Here is a 17,113-nt window from a genome sequence, read left to right as displayed (position 1 = left end):
GTATGATGTTATTTTGGAATGGTCCATCTTCATAGTTCGAATTGTGAGAACATGACAAATAAAAAATATCGTAGTAAAAGACTGGTCAAGTATTATGTCTTTGTGTAAGACATCATGAATCGTGTCCCATATGCTTCGGGTATATGATCGATTACATGAGCTATAATATTTATCCATTCTAAATTTTCCAAATGCCTAGGGCATTAAGAGGGAAAAATGACTAGAACTGGATATGACTAAAATAATTAAACAATCATCGAGGACAATCTGAGGTTTACCAATGATTGGTTGCTCATGGACAGTTGAAAGTATAGTGTTGGAAGGGGATCATATTGAAATGTTCTGAAAAGAGGCAACTCTTCTTCAGAAGTGATAGTCAAAATGGGAATATGGAAATGTTTGCATAAGGTGGAAGTTGCTCTTTAAGTCTGTGTCAAGATTATAAAACTTAATGCAATAAGGATGTTCAAAGGAATGTACTTTGAATGTGAGACTTCGTTTCCTTGGAATTGCTCTCCATTGGAATACTTTGTAATGTCTGTTGCCAAGTATCCATGACTTTTGTGCAGTCATTATAAAAGGATCAATGCATATAAGTTTAGAATCTAAAAAATTTCAGTAAATGATAAGAATTTGGAATTCTTACATTTACAATAAGACCATGGAATTGTCAAATAAGCATCATTGAAATGTCTTTCAATTGATATATTTCACAAAGTAAGGACCATAGACAAACATAGTGTACATGCTTAGAGCATAGCATAACTATTGTTTTAATTCAAGTATTAAGTTGATTATTCGAAACATCATACAATGAATGATGAGTAATCAATATGGCTCAAAAGTTTTGGGGCCATATAGGATTAGTATTATCCTTGTGTTTCACTTTGCATGTTTTGACTTCCTGAGTAACTAGGTTATTCAAACCATCCTCAGTCGATCATACTTTGCAAGTAGGTACTGAGGCAAGACTATCATGAATGGGTCTGTAGTTTGTATAGGACAAAGTGGCTACAGTGTTCCTGAGTGCTCCTGGAATAAGATTCGAGTATGGGATTCAACCCACGCTCATTTGAATCACTTCATGGATTTTATCATGAGTGATCATGAGACAATAATATCTTATATTCTTCAAACAGAGATGTGTGAGTTGTAGTTGCGAGTCGGTTGCACATTGACATATGTAAACGCACCAGTAACTTGGTTGTTATAAAACATATCGTTGTGTGTAATTTGATGAGTAAGTACAAGCGAGCATTTAGGTCGAAGTTTATCTGTTCCTTTTACCCCATGTGGATAAAAGCGATATATGTGGGACCCTCAATGATTTAATGATGACACCCCTAAGTGCTTGGCCAAGCCTGGACTGATTTGATTTGTTCAGTTAGTCAGTCATCATAAATCGGAAACCGGGAAACAACAAATGGACAGACAGAATGATTATAATCCATGTCTCAGTCCATATTATATCTAGAATGGAGGAATATATGTTCCATTATCTAATGGACACGTTATTGACTGTGTCAGAGTTCGACAATGGATTTAAGAGCTACAATTGCTAGTCGGGTTGCAGAGTCATACTTGCAATAATAATTATTAGACTTATCCAAGTAGGAGATTGTTGGATTAGATGTCTAAGCCCATAACTATAATTGGTATGTACTTGACCTGAGAGTAGCATGGTCCATTTGGGTTGCATGACATCAGAACAATTGGATAGACAAATGAGAAAAAGGATACTTATGATTTGTTAATATATCATAAGTTCTAATATATTAATATGAAATCATATTATTTAATTAGTATTGATCAAGAATTAATTTGGAATTAATTTTGTGATCAAAAGAAACTAATTAAATATATAGGTATTGATTATGTAAATCATTCATTCTTATATATGTGGGCTTATAATCCATATTTGTTCATGTTGGGATAAACCCATGTGGTAACCCATTGATACTCCATGGAGGTTTTAACCCATGGAGCATGAAGAATATGGAAGGTCATGCACATTAAGATTTACATGGTGTAACCCTAATTAAGCCACACTATATAAGGACCCCTCTAGTTCATAAAATTGGCACTAGTGGATACACAAAGAGGGCTAGCTGATTTTTGGTGCAAGTATTCTTCTTCTCAAGTTATTCCATTTGTTGGTGGTGTTGTGTGAACCATTTGAGGCGAAATACTTGCAGCACTAAGCTCTTAAAGGTTCAAGACTGCAAGCTTCAACAAAAGGTATGTCATCTAACTAGACTTTTGTAGTATAGATACTCCATTGTATGCTAGTTAGGATGATGCTTTGGAATTTTGAATGTATGCATGTATAATAGAGAAAAAATAGATCCAAAGCATATAGGGTTGCATGTACACCATAGGAGTGTTAGAATGCTCAAAACCCAACATTCTCTTCATTCCAATTTTCTCTCTCACATTCCTTGTAATATTAGATTTGCTCTTCTTGACTAAAACTAGAATTGTGATATGACTATCGAATTTAATGCCTCACTTAAACAAAATATATAGGATTTGGTTCCTCATCCACGGGATACTAATATCATTGGTTTTCATTAGATTTTTTGCACAATTTATTATTGATGGGCCCCTTGAAGGATATAAGGCTCGTCTTATCGTCCATGGCAAATATTTGGAAGTTGTTATTGAACATCAATGGAAAATCCAGGGAGCCATATCTTAATGCCTTAAAATGGATCATTCTATAATTGAAAGGAACCATGCATCTCAGTTTATATTTATACTTTTCTACAATCTCAACTTATTGCTCACACTGATGTTGATTGGAGAGGGTGTCCCGATATCGTCATTCCACATCCGGCTACTGTGTGTTTTTATGTGATAATTTGATATATTAGTCTGTCAAGAGACAACCTACTCTATCTCGATCAAGTGATGAAGTAGAATATCTTATTATAGGTGTAGCTAACATGGTCGTTGAAGCTTGTTGGTTAGAATATCTACTTTTTGAACTTCACACACCTCTAAAGACTGCTACTTTGGTTTACTGTGATGTAACATCCCAAAATATGGTCCCAAAAATTTCATTTTAAAAAATAGATAAAGTAGTATTTCCAAATATCATCCATACATCTCAACACAACCAAAGTATCAAATGTCATAAAAATCAGAGTAAAATATCATATGCGGAATCCCAATGGTGTGTGCGATGCAATCAACCCGAGCTCTTCCCCTTGGAACTGGAAGTACCTGAAACATAAACTAAAAACCATAAGCACAAAGCTTAGTGAGTTCCCCAAACCATACATAATAAACCACATATTGGCCCACTACCCGACATCGAGCCCCGCTCGGTTTACATATCTGTTATTCTCAGGCCTTGCCTGTCACTGGGCCACGCCCACTATACACATACAATCACTATCACATAATCATGCTAACACACATAATAACCATAAACACTAACATATGTTCCAGTCCTCAGTATTCCCTTGGTATCCAGCCCCAACTGGTAGGGTGGTATGCATAATAGCACATAACACATGCAAGGGTCACACAGACTCCTAGGATCCTAACATAATCGATAAGGGCCGACATTGGTGCCTTAGACCTGCTAAACCTAGAGTGGAAACTCACCTTAAATGTTGAATGTCACAGAAAGAAGTCACTAGCTGTTGTCCTGATGACTCATCGAGCTATCAGTACAAAATAACACCCAATAAATATCCAATGCTCCATACTTGGGGTAAAATGACCATCTTACCCCTGGCCTAATTTGATCCATGACTAAGGCCCAAATCCACAATATAAAAGGCCTAACACTAACTATTCTTCCAAAGCCACTTAAGGCCCACTTATGGCCCAATTTTCTAAATTGGGCCCAAACCCCTCTAACGGGCCTTACCTTAAATCCCAATAATTTCTTGAGTCCAAAAGTATGTTTTCAGATGGCCCACTAAGGCCCAAAGCAACTAGGTCCATGAAATGGCCCAAACCAAGGCCTAAGTATGCGAAGCCCACTTTGACTGAGTACGCAGGGCTTACTCAGTTGTACGTTGCGGGTATACGCTTGCTGGCTTGTACGTTGTGCGTACAGACTTGTATGTCCAGTGCACTCCTCTATTCAGCCAATTTTTTCCATTAAGCACTTAATGCTTAGCCCAAGGTCCAAACCACATATCTAAGTCCTAATCAATGTCTAGACCCATAAAGTCCCTGACTTTGTGACTTTGCATGCCCTAAATGAATCCAAACTCAAAATATAACATTCTACTTTCATGAAAATGGCCCTAACTCATGCATGCCCCAAATGAACCCAAACTCAAAATATAACATTCTACTTTCATGAAAATGGCCCTAACTCATGCATGGATGGATATCAACCTCAAAAATGGAAACTTTATGACTCAAGGACCCAAATATCACCAAGAGTGGCAACTCTAAGCTTTAGAAATGATATGAACTCATAAGATCTCATCAATGGGACAAAAAGGGTTCATAAACCCAAGCCAAAAGAGATCTAAGATAATAGGCATCAAGTTCAAAACTTTATACCTCAAATGAGAGCCAAATGATGATGAGGTTCTGGATTTATAAGCCTTCACTCCTCCAATGAAGCTTCAAGGATGGACACCTTCCTTCAAAGCACTAAAATACACCTCAAAATGGCCTTCTAAGCTCAAAAACACACTATATGAAATTAGGGTTCGAATGTAGCGTAAGGAAGGACAAGGAGGCTGATAAAATGAGGGCTTTAAGTCCGTAGGGATGTTTAAATGGTGGCCAACCCCGGGAATTAGGGTTTTCATTAAACCTTGCGTACGCCCCGCGTATGCATCTGGAACCCCGATCAACACCCTCGCATGAGTATGCTAAGCGTACCACTTGGTACGCCCTACATACTCGCTTCACCATGTGTACGTAAGCGTACCTTGTTGTACTCTCCGCGTACAACTCAAGGGTCAAAATGAGATAAATTGATAATGCTAGGTCAAAAGAGAAGCTTACCGAGATTCAAGTGTTACATGTGATAACGTTTTTGCAGTTAACCTTTCCGGCAATCTAGTTCAACATCAACGCACAATGCACATTGAAATGGACATACATTTTGTTCGTGATAAGGTCGCTCTTGGACATATTCAGTTTCTTCATGTCCCTTCTGCTTACCAATATGTTGATATCTTCACCAAATGTTTACCACGTCGGTTGTTTTTAGACTTCATATCCAATTTGAGCATTTGTACTCCTCCCGCTCCAACTTAAGAGGGCTATTAGAAGATATTGTTGGCCATTTTATTGTATTTATCTTTGGTATTTATCTTTCCATTCATTATTGGTATTACTAGGTATTGTATAAATATATACAATGTAATTAATAAGAAGTCAGTCAAAATTTACTTTGTATTACATTTCATTTTTGGTTCACCCATTTTAACCTTATATATAAAGTTTTTCTTTGGATTTGGATGTTTTTCTACTTTTATCACCACATTTATGACTCGTATCTTCTATCCGCCCTTTCTTTCGTTTTAAATTTTATCTAAAAAAAGTATACCATACCTAATCTCTCTTCAATCTTACATTAAAGTTTCAACACATATAATCGTATATGTATTGAAACTTCTCATTCAATCCTACGTATATGATGTGAACCATTCAATCTATTGTACAATAAAATCTACTCAAATTACTTGATTGATCATCTACGTTTTGTCAACATGGGTTGAAAAAAAGAGAGACAAATGATTTATATTTTTTTCATGCAACTTCTATTTTTTTTTTTTTTTTTTTGGGTGTGTTTTATAAAACTTCAACATGATCTTAAAATTTAGAGTTCCTAGCTACATAAAAATTATAATTTTGTAACAGAAGAAAATTCTTCAATTCAATGTTAAGCAATGGCGGTCCTAAGGGTATGCAATCGCACGAAGCCTCTTATCTTAAGGGGCATTGGATTCAAATTTTTTTAATATTATATTACTAAAAAAATATGTTAATTAAAGTATATTTATATGCTATGAATTATTCATGTTATTTGTCATAAAAAATAGGTTTGTTAAATATATTATTAATATCAATTAGAAATCACACTCCATTATACAGACATTTACACCTTGACACTAAAGCTCAAAAACCCAACTCAAAATTTTAAAATGTATTTGGACTTTAGAGTCAACACTTCTAATTTCTTATTCACAAGAAAACAGCTAAAGATACTAAGTATTGATGAACTAAAGGTAAGTTGCAAAAATCATGAAAAGATGTTAAAAAATAATTATATATACGACATCGTTGGTGATGTTTTATTCTAACGAGCAAGAAATGTTATTAAAAAAATTACCATATGAACATAATATATCTAATCCATACTAAAGTTCTTAAAAATAATAATCATTTATCTAATTTATCGTCAAACATGCACAATATCGTTGCATGTTCCCATTATAATTGCATTAGTAGAAATAAGCATTTCAAAGCTAAAACTTTTACAATCTTATTTGTGACCTACTATGACTCAACAAATGTTAAATATTTTGGATTGATTTGAGTAGATAATGAGTTTCTTGAAAATTTGGATTATGAAAATATAATAAATGAATTTGGATCCAAAAATTTTAGAAAATCGATGTTTAGAAAATAATAATTCATTGAATGTTTGTCTTTATTTGGAAAGTTGTTTGTAGTAGTTTCAGTTTATTCCTAACGGGTAAAGACCTATATACGATGCTCAAGTATGGATTTTACGAGATGTTTCTTATCAACATTATGTTTTGAATTTAACGGTAAAGAATTTATTTAATGATATTTTACAAATTTTTGTATAGGGGTTCAATTTAAATTTTTGCAAATGGCCTCCAAAATATCAAGGTCGAGCCTGATGTTAAGGATCCTCGTTCGCAGTTGAGAAGAGGATATTGATGTATTTATTCTCTATTTAGAATGAGAATATGAACATGGATTCGTGAATCGTGAATGGGGTCTCCGGTATTCCTCGGAGGAAATCAATATAAATACATATGTATTTTTTTTTTAAATATTCAGACTCATAAATCATAACCTATTATTAGTGCCATATTATATATGGACGTATCTTGAAAAAAAATTATAAACTAAATAATACGATACTTATTGATCTATTTTATACATTTACATTTGGTAAAAAAATTATATAAATATAGAATTTAGATATTCAAAATTAACTTGAAGGTTCACAATCACTTTGTATGTTTCATGACATTTGTAGGTTCTTCCAAAAGTTATTGGATCAGTCATATTTTCAGGTTTTCTTGGTTTTCAAGTTTATATGATATTTGCCAATTGTGAAACAAGAGACAAAAATGTCCTGTCGCATCATCTTTGGATCTTGTGAATTTTTATTTCAACCCATAGGATAATAATAAGGGTTCTTTCTTATAGAGTGTGTACTTTTTAAAAGTTTGCTAACTTACTTTTAATTTTTAAATGTAATACATAAATTTAAAAGAAACCTACATATAATTTAGAATGAGGTTGGCTAAAAAAATACTCTATTTTACCATTTAAAAAAACAAAACACAGATATTTTCTACCTTATCGTACTTGTTTACATTTATTCATTGAGTTAAGGTCATAAAATAATGTGTATCTTCTTATTTGTTTTATATAAGTTATCAATCTTTTTATATATCTACTAAGTCATTATTTTTATAAAAATTAGAGGGTTATGAGTTATGACCAAGCAAAATATGTTAATATGACATCTATGTGATGATAATAAATCAACCTTTTGCTGATAAATGTTTTTAAATAGAAATGAAGTCTAGATATTATTATTTTAATTTATTTGTACTTACATTACCTACTTTAAAGATATATTTATAGTAATTCTTAAATTGCAAGGATTTTATCAGAAATCTTTCCCTTCTAACTTGAGAAGTTCATTTCTCTTCCTATATTGTCCAAACATGTTGAGTTGTCAAAATTAAAGAAATAAGAGATAGGATTAGGAAAGTGGTTGCAGTAAGAAACACTTATAATTTGTTTATACCCATTTTTTCTAGACCTCCATTTTATGACAAAACAGAAAAAAAAATGAAAGTGCTAATTTTAATAAGTTAGATGGTATATAACTTAACTATGAAAGTTGAGGGGTGATATTGTTGGTTATAAAAATAGAATGTTGAGTAGTGGCAAATCTTACATCATGAAGGGTAGATGTTGGACATGTGGCAAAGAAAAGATAAACTTTGAAAAAAAAAGGTAATATCACATTAATATATTAAGGACTAAAATTGTAAAAACGGTAAAACACATGTGGAATTTGTCACCTAGCCTCCATGCATCGGCCACACAGCTATTGTCTCACAACGTGGCAGCAGAAGATGATTTACAGTATCTATGTACACAATTTACTATAGGTCCAAAAATTTACAAATTCTGTTTCTTATTTTTTTCGGAATCAAGTTACCAAATTATTAAAAATATGTAGTTACTTAAACTTGGCCCATAAATACTATGTACATCCCCAACAAATCTAATATATTTTATGTGAAATAGACACCGTTTGCAATTTAAAAACAACTACTATTTCACTATTTTGTCATCCTATGCATTGTGACGAAGAATTATTTTGTAAAATGGGTTACAAAAGTATAAAATAAATAGGGCTGGTTCTGAGGATTCAAATCCCCAGAACGAGTCGGAAAAAAAAGGCCCTTAGGCCTTAACGTGTAACGAATTAAATTACAAAAACATTTTTTTAACGACGATAATCTTTATAACAATAAATATAGCAAAATCATAGTATTTTGGTGATTAATTACATATCGTAACAGCTAATCGACGATCGGTGCAGCTCTCCTAGTATTCTTGTTAACACATTGGTTGATCAATTCTTCGTAGTTTATGGTCTCTAAAATTTCGTTTCTCAATAGAATAAAGGAGTACAAATTTTGGTTACTGGGTCAGTTTAGTAATATCATCTTAGCAAATTATTTATTAACTTATACCAATAATCAAAATATATTAAAAAATGCTCATATATTTTATAATTGTTCAGAGTTCTCCACTTGTATTTTTTAAAAATCTATAAATACATAAATATCTAATTTACTTATAACCATATAGCATAATATAACTATAATATGAATAGATCATCAAAAGTAATTATGTACAAAAATGAAATCAGGAAAGGGAAGTTCTAACTATTAATTAAGTTTTTATTTTATTATTATTTTTTTAAAGTACACTAGACAATATAAACTTTGATGTATTTAAACCTGACATACATCATCGATAAAGTTTTTAAAGGACACGCAAATACTTTTAGTTTCAAGGTGCAGTAACTTTTCTAGATTCTAGTTTCTAGGTCTAGACTTTAACTTTTCATATGGAGTACCCGTTAAATTAAATTGCTTCTACATCATGACCAAAAGAAATTTAACAAATTTCAAAAGGAGAGAGTTTTACCTACAAAACAATTCGAAAGGAGAAAGAGCTTTACCTACAAAATATTCAAATGTAGTAGAAGCAACGAAGGTTACAACAGGGCGACCGTCAATCTTCAGTCCGATCGAGAGACGATGGGTATGCTGCGCGATCGAAGACAAGGATGTGGGAAATAAAGTTTCAACCGAAACAATTATGTATATAGGTGGCGAACAAAAATAAGATTTTGAATATATATTGATTTGTACGATACACAATTGACAATTAATTAATAATATTAATAAACATAAAACTATAAAAATAAACTATGTAAAAGACTAAAAACATAATTTTAATATAGTAAGAACAAAAATTACAAAACTTATAAGACACCAATAATTTAATTTTAAAATTATAAGAGATAAAAAATATTAAATTAAAATTATAGATGCAAATAATACAGGGGGGGATGGAAAATCAAATGAAGCAGTGCCGTCATTGCAAAATAATACTATATTACTATATGTATATAATTAATTAATCTGTGCCAAAAACTATTTGGTAGTCCACGAAGGCACGAACTACAAAACTATTTTTGGCTTTAGGAAATTATTATAGACAAATACTTTCTAGAATATTCTCAACTTAGTTCTTTATTGAACAAAATAATTGAAGACTATTTTTGAAATTGTGGTTCTATTTGGCAAAACCATCTTTCTTTTTAATGTTTTATCATAAAATTCATTTTCTACAAACTTGTAATTCACCCCCTACAAACAAGTTTAACAAGACTTCTTTTTATTCTTTTGGTATCGTGTTTCTAAGTGCATAAAAACTGAACATGTTGTTTAAAATATTCTTCTTATCTTATTCATCAAGAAAACCCGAAGGGGCTATATATACAATACGTGAATGAGGAGTAAAACAATTGACAACAATTAACAGCTAAATACAATCAATAAAATAGGAAACTAAGAGATATATATGAAGAATCATAAAGGATAAGGATAAAGCCAATTCCCTTTACTCCCCCTTAAGTTGGAGCGTGAAGATTACGAACGCCCAACTTGCCAAGTAGATAACGAAATTGCTTGGCACCAAGTGGTTTAGTAAAAACGTCAGCAACCTGCTCAGTGGTGCTGATGGAACATGTCTTAACTTCTTGAGAGTCAATGCGTTCACGTACAAAATAACAATCCATTTCGACGTGTTTTGTACGTTCATGGTAGACAGGATTGTTGGCAATGTGGCGAGCAGCTTGATTGTCACAATAAAGAGAAGTGGGACCAGTTTGAGATACACCTAGTTCGCGCAGCAACCATCGTAACCATAGGATTTCACTAACACAAGAGGCCATAGCACGATATTCAGATTCAGCGGATGACCGAGAGACGACAGACTGTTTCTTTGTTTTCCAGGAAATAGGTGCATCACCAAGAGTGATAAAGTACCCAGTTTTGGAGCGTCGAGTCAAGGAACACCCAAGCCAATCACAATCACAAAAGGCTTTGAGTGTCAAGTTACCAGTGGAGGGCAGAAAAATACCTTGACCTGGTGTGGCCTTGAGGTAACGAAGGATTCTGACGGCTGCATCAAAGTGTAGTTGACGAGGAGACGAAACAAACTGGCTCAGGGTGTTCACAGCAAGAGTAATATCCGGGCGAGTAACTTGTAAGTATAGGAGTCTGCCTATAAGCCGGCGAAATTGGCTTGCATCTGCAAGGGGTGTGTCATCTGCTTTGTCAAGATGTAGATTTTGTTCCATTGGAAATGCACTAGGCCGGCATCCTTGAAGACCACAATCCGCTAAAATGTCTAACGTATACTTTCGTTGGCTAAGAACCAACCCATCTGAAGTTCTGGTTGCCTCAATTCCAAGGAAAAACTTTAACGAACCCAAGTCCTTTATGCTAAAATGTTTACGTAGATATGCCTTTGTTTTGTTAATACAATCGATGTCATTGCCGAGAAGAATAACATCATCGACATATATAAGAGCAGCCACGTAAGTAGTTTGTGTTTGGAAGATGAAAAGAGAATGATCAGAATTGGAGTGTCGAAAGCCAACGTTTAACAACACATCAGTGAACTTTTTATACCAATTACGAGAGGCTTGTCGTAATCTATACAAGGATTTTTGCAGTTTGTAGACTCGCTTGTCACCATCTTTAGCAAAACCTTGTGGAATTTTCATGTATACCTCTTCGTCCAAATCACCATGTAGAAAAGCATTGTTAACGTCTAATTGATGGATTATCCATTTTCGTTGAACAGCAACAGCCAATATCGTTCTGACAGTCACAAGCTTAGCAATGGGTGCAAATGTCTCATGAAAATCCACCCCTTCGATCTGGGTGAAACCTTTAGCCACCAATCGCGCTTTATATCGTTCAATTTCTCCATTGGGCTTGTATTTTATTTTATAAACCCATTTTGAGTCAATGGCTTTCTTTCCAGACGGAAGATCCGTCAAGATCCAAGTATTGTTGGTTTCAAGTGCTTGAATTTCATTTTTCATGGCTTCTCGCCACTTGATGTCTTTGACAGCATGAGAGAAGTGTTTGGGCTCATCGTGCGTTGAGATGGCAGTCAAAAAAGCTTTGTGTGTGTTAGAGAAATTTTTATATGATATAAAATGAGATAAGGGGTGTACCGTTGAGGATGCCGAATTGACGCCGGGAAGAGAATGATCTAAGGAAGGTGGAAATTGCACTTCGTAATCTCCAAATCGTTGAGGAAGATTTCGAACACGTTCTGGTCGATGTTGTTGTGTTGGGATGGTAGTAGAATGAGAATCTTATGGTGAGCTTCTCTCAGTAGGAGTTTGACCAAGGTCATCTTCTTGATTTTCTGTTTCTGTGGGTGATGCATAATCAATACTAGACTCCAATGGCTCAATACTTATTTTTGGATTAGGCGGTTGATCGTAATCAGCTGGTGTTAGCCAAGGATCGGGGCTGGAAGAACCATTATTGGTTTCCAGATGTGTGTCATGAAAAGGGTATTGACACTCTACAAATTTGACATCTCTTGAAACACAATTTTTTTTTTCTTTTAAATCATAGACACGATAACCCTTTTGCCTTGGTGGATAGCCAAGAAAAACGCAGGGCCTCCCCCGTTCTTCAAATTTATTTTTTGACGCTTTGTTCTCTTTCATATAAACCAAGTACCCGAAAACTCTCATATGATCATAAGTTGGTTTTCGATCAAATAAGAGTTCATATGGTAATCTGTTTATGATGTAGGTGGCTGTTAACACGCATTCTCCCCAAAACTTTATTGGCAGGTTTGCTTCAAACCGTAAGGCTCGTGCTACTTCCAACAAATGTCTATGCTTTCTATCAACTACCCCATTTTGTTGAGGTGTGTGTATGCAAGACGTTTCATGAATGATTCCATTATCTTCATAAAATTGTACCATTTCATTGGAGACAAACTCCCCTCCATTGTCACTATGAATTTTCTTGACTTGCTTCCCAAATTGAGTTTTTATCATTTTACAAAAAACTATCATACTATTGCTTGCATCAAATTTGTTTTTGATCAAATATACCCATGTGCATCTACTAAAATCATCAACGATTGTCAAAAAATAATGAGCACCGGAAGTAGAGGGTACACGATAACCTCCCCAAATATCACAATGTATAAGATCAAAACATGCAGTAGTTTTTATAGAACTATCTAAAAAAGGAAGTCGAGTTTGCTTCGCTTTTACACAAGAATCACAATGTTCAACATTAACTGTTTTTCCTATGGAACTAATGTGTTGAAGTTTATTATTGGATGCATGCCCTAACCTTCTATGCCAGATATTTGAATCAAAATTTGCCATCATTACTGCAATTCTTTTGTCCTTTCCTTCCAGTTGATATAGACCATTCTCACATCTCCCCGTGTCAATCAGCTTCCTCGAATGTAAGTCCTGTATGAGACAGAAATCAGGAAAAAACATCACAAAGCAATTGAAATTTTTCGTAAATTTGCTGACAGAAAGAAGATTGCATCTAAAGTCTAGAATATATAAAACACGATCAATTTTTGTGTCATTAGGAAGACATGCAGTCCCAATTCCTTGAACTGGAACATCATCACCGTTTGGTATGCTAACATGAACTTCTTGGTTAGACCTTTTAATACTTGAGAGAACGGATTTGTTGCATGCAATATTTTCGGTAGCACCTGAGTCAATGATCCAAGGGGTATTAAAATTATACTTACCAGCCATGTTGGCTTCCGGTTTCATTGTGGATTCACTCAATTGCTTAATTAATTTTGAGTATTGTTCAAAATTAAGTCCAGGTATCGGGCTAGACTCAACTTTGACATTGGCTGCCTTTGGTTTTGGTTTGACAGGTTTTCTTTGGTCTCCTGTTTGCTTTCGGTTGAGAGAATCCCACCATTCTGGGTATCCAATCTTTTCGAAACACCCATCTATGGTATGCCCATTCCTTCCACAGTGTTTACATTTCAGGCCTTCACGGGTGTTGAGTTGTCTTTCTGAATTCGTTTTGTCAGGTGCTTGGTTACGTACTTGATAGGCTGCAGCTTCGGTGATGTTTCTTCTTGAAGCAGATATGCTTCATTGTTGCTCGTCTTCTGCTACAAGGTGGCACGTGGTTCCAAGACTCGGCATCGGTTTGGTGCTCAAGATTTGGGTTTTAATGGTTCCAAATACTTCGTCGAGTCCCATAAGAAATTCATAGACACGCTCTTTTTCTCTTGACTCAATGAGTCGTTTTCCAAGATCACATGTGCACTTACCACAAGTGCATCTTGGAATTGGTGAAACCATGTGGATCTCATCCCAAATGGCTCTCAATTTAGTGAAATAAGTCGATATAGTAGTATTATCTTGTCTCAGCATCGTTAGTGCCCGCTTTAGTTCATACGCGCGAGGCGCACTCTCTTTTCCAAACCGCTCTTCAAGATCTTCCCAAACTTCTTGGGATGTGTTAGCATATTTAACACTATTTCGTATCTCCTTCTCCATCGCAGCTGTCATCCACCCCCGTATTAGAGCATCACATCGTTCCCAAGCTCGTAGTTCCACGCCATCTTCTGTTGGTTTGATAAAGGTTCCATCAATGAAGCCCGATTTATTCTTTGCCAAGAGAAAGTCCTTCATCTCTCTTGCCCAATCAACATAGTTGTTGTCGCTGAGAACTTTATTGACATGAATCTGTCGAGGGTAGTCGGTAGGATGGATGTAGAAGGGTGAAGCAGGATCCGATGATGGATTTTTGGTCGAAGAGTTGCTGTTGGGTGTTTCTCCTCCTGTCATGGTCGTTCAGCAGGTGAGGTATCCCTAATCTGATACCATATAAAAACTGAATATGTTGTTTAAAATATTCTTCTTATCTTATTCATCAAGAAAACCCGAAGGGGCTATATATACAATACGTGAATGAGGAGTAAAACAATTGACAGCAATTGACAGCTAAATATAATCAATAAAATAGGAAACTAAGATATATATATACACATATATATATATATATATATATATATATATATATATATATATATATATATATATATATATATATATATATATATATATATATATATATATATGAAGAATCATAAAGGACTTGCTTTTTTTTTTTAAATTAAAATGCTTCGTTTTTCAAAATCTTTTTGGTATTTTTTACAACTAATCCTATGTTTATTGAAACTAGAAGCACGATTTACATTTAACCTTATCAACAACTTCATCAAAAAAATCCCAACAAGGCCACCTAGTATTAGATTTTCTTTTCTTCTTGTTTGTTTGTTCACTTGTTGACATTGCTTTCATTTTGAGTGTTATCAACCAAAACATTTTCATCATTAATCTAAACCACAATAACACGTTGAATTTAATATAATAGAATAGCAATATACTTTTATAGATTATATAACACATAGAAAACTAAAACATAACACATTGAAACAATAGAAAACTAGTGGCACATTAACATAAAACATTAATAGATTAACAATTTAACATGAAGTCTCTCTTCTTCATTAGAGTTCCAAAAGAAAGTTTAAAAAAGACCCTGCCCAAATATGCGACTCTATAGGGATAAAGAAATTAAATTCATAATGGTATTCTAAATAGTATCTTACTTTTGACCTCTTCCCTCTTCATGGGCACCAGGATAGAGTGGACTTTATGGTTGATGTCAGCTACTCTCTTCCCGCTTTACCTTTTAGAGAGCCCAGTACATAGTCTAATGGCATAGGCACTCAAAGAAAAGGTATAAATTCCATTGTCCTAAGGATTCATATTTCCCACTGTCCTTATGGATGAGGGAATCGAGTTGCGAAAGATAAGGGAATCTACTTGAGTCCCCCTAAAGCAGGGTATTCTTCCTCTTTTCCCTCTTCTTCCAGCTATCAACAAGATAGATTAGAGCCTCACATAACCCCCTTTAGCACGGAGAAATGTACACCTAATGCTCGGAGTGAATCTAAGTTATTCTATACATTGATTATAATGTGAATTACGAGTCGGAATGGTCGGGCATAATGAGTGTAGCTCAGTGCTCCCTCTCCTTAACAGTCAAGCTCTTTCTTTCCTTTCAAGAAGCATGAGTGGAACAGTCAAACCGTTAAGTCAATAGGTTGAGAAAGAGATTGATCGTCACATACGACATTGCCCCAGAATGAGATTAGATTTCTTTTCGATCAGAGCATCCAATAGGGCAACCCGGTCATACTTGACTAAGCCCGTGTTGTCCACGGAGGGAGTTTGCTTTACCCAACCTCCTTTTTGATAATCTGGGAAAACTGCTATCAACAGCAATGACATTCTTAATTAGTCTTAGTTTCCACAAAAAAAACACCCATTTTCAAGGGCAACCATTTGTTCCATAGACTTTGATAAAGAGATCTCTAGCCAGTCTCTTCTTTTGAGAGGAAAAATCAATCAACTCGGCGGATGCCCTCTTGTCAAAATACTGAAAGCGAGAGTGAAGCATGTGTTTCGTTTACATTCTAACTATTTTACCATAGTAAAGAGAGTCAATACGATCTTCCTTTCAAGAATACGACCAATACGATTGATTGGTCTGTGCACCTCTCTTATTACTTTTTTTGTATTCCCCTGTTCTTCGGATACAATTCGATCATTCTACGGCTAAATCTCAATTTGTGGAAAGCCTTTGATGGCTTCCTTATGAAAACATCCATTTTTATTTGGGTATAGACGGTATCTCTTTATTCTTCATGATATTGACCACATTTATAATCCCTATTTTCATTTTAGTGGGTTGGTCTGGTATGAGAAGTTATGGGAAAGAGTATATTACAGCATCTCTAATTCATGAATTTCTAATGATTGTTGTGTTCCACATGCTGGATCCTCTACTATTGGAACCAGATTTGAACTGGTGACACGAGGATTTTCAGTCCTCTGCTCTACCAACTGAGCTATCCCAACTATTCCTCCCCAACAAGTCGTATGGGGTGAGGTGCTTGTGATAAGCTGCCTTGGATATGAGAAATTCTAAAAAAACAAAAAAAGAAAAGTCTGGTATTTGACGAAGATCTTTCTATCAATAGATAGTAATGAGTGTTCGATATAGGGGATAGAATCTATCTGCTCTTTCTCTCTCCATTTTTCTTCCCCTCTAACGTGGGCCGGACGACAGCTGGCGCGGGAGGAAGAAAGCTAAAAGAAGACACTCTTCTCTTAGGTCCTTTTTTTTAGTGCAAGGACACCTCGTGAGCCAGGCTTTTAGAG

The 17,113-nt window shown here is 34.8% G+C and overlaps 1 non-coding gene across 1 annotated transcript; it reads right to left on the bottom strand.

The window, feature by feature from the left end:
• Positions 1–16,738: 16,738 nt before the first annotated feature.
• On the bottom strand, positions 16,739–16,810 carry TRNAF-GAA (transfer RNA phenylalanine (anticodon GAA)). Its single transcript has one exon. It is a non-coding gene; the product is annotated as a tRNA-Phe (tRNA).
• Positions 16,811–17,113: the final 303 nt, after the last annotated feature.

This window comes from Lactuca saligna, chromosome 4 (genome assembly GCF_052625555.1).
Source record: "Lactuca saligna cultivar CGN05327 chromosome 4, ASM5262555v1, whole genome shotgun sequence".
NCBI lineage: Eukaryota > Viridiplantae > Streptophyta > Magnoliopsida > Asterales > Asteraceae > Lactuca > Lactuca saligna.
Note: the sequence above shows the minus strand (reverse complement) of the source record. Positions and strands in the feature narration are given on the sequence as shown.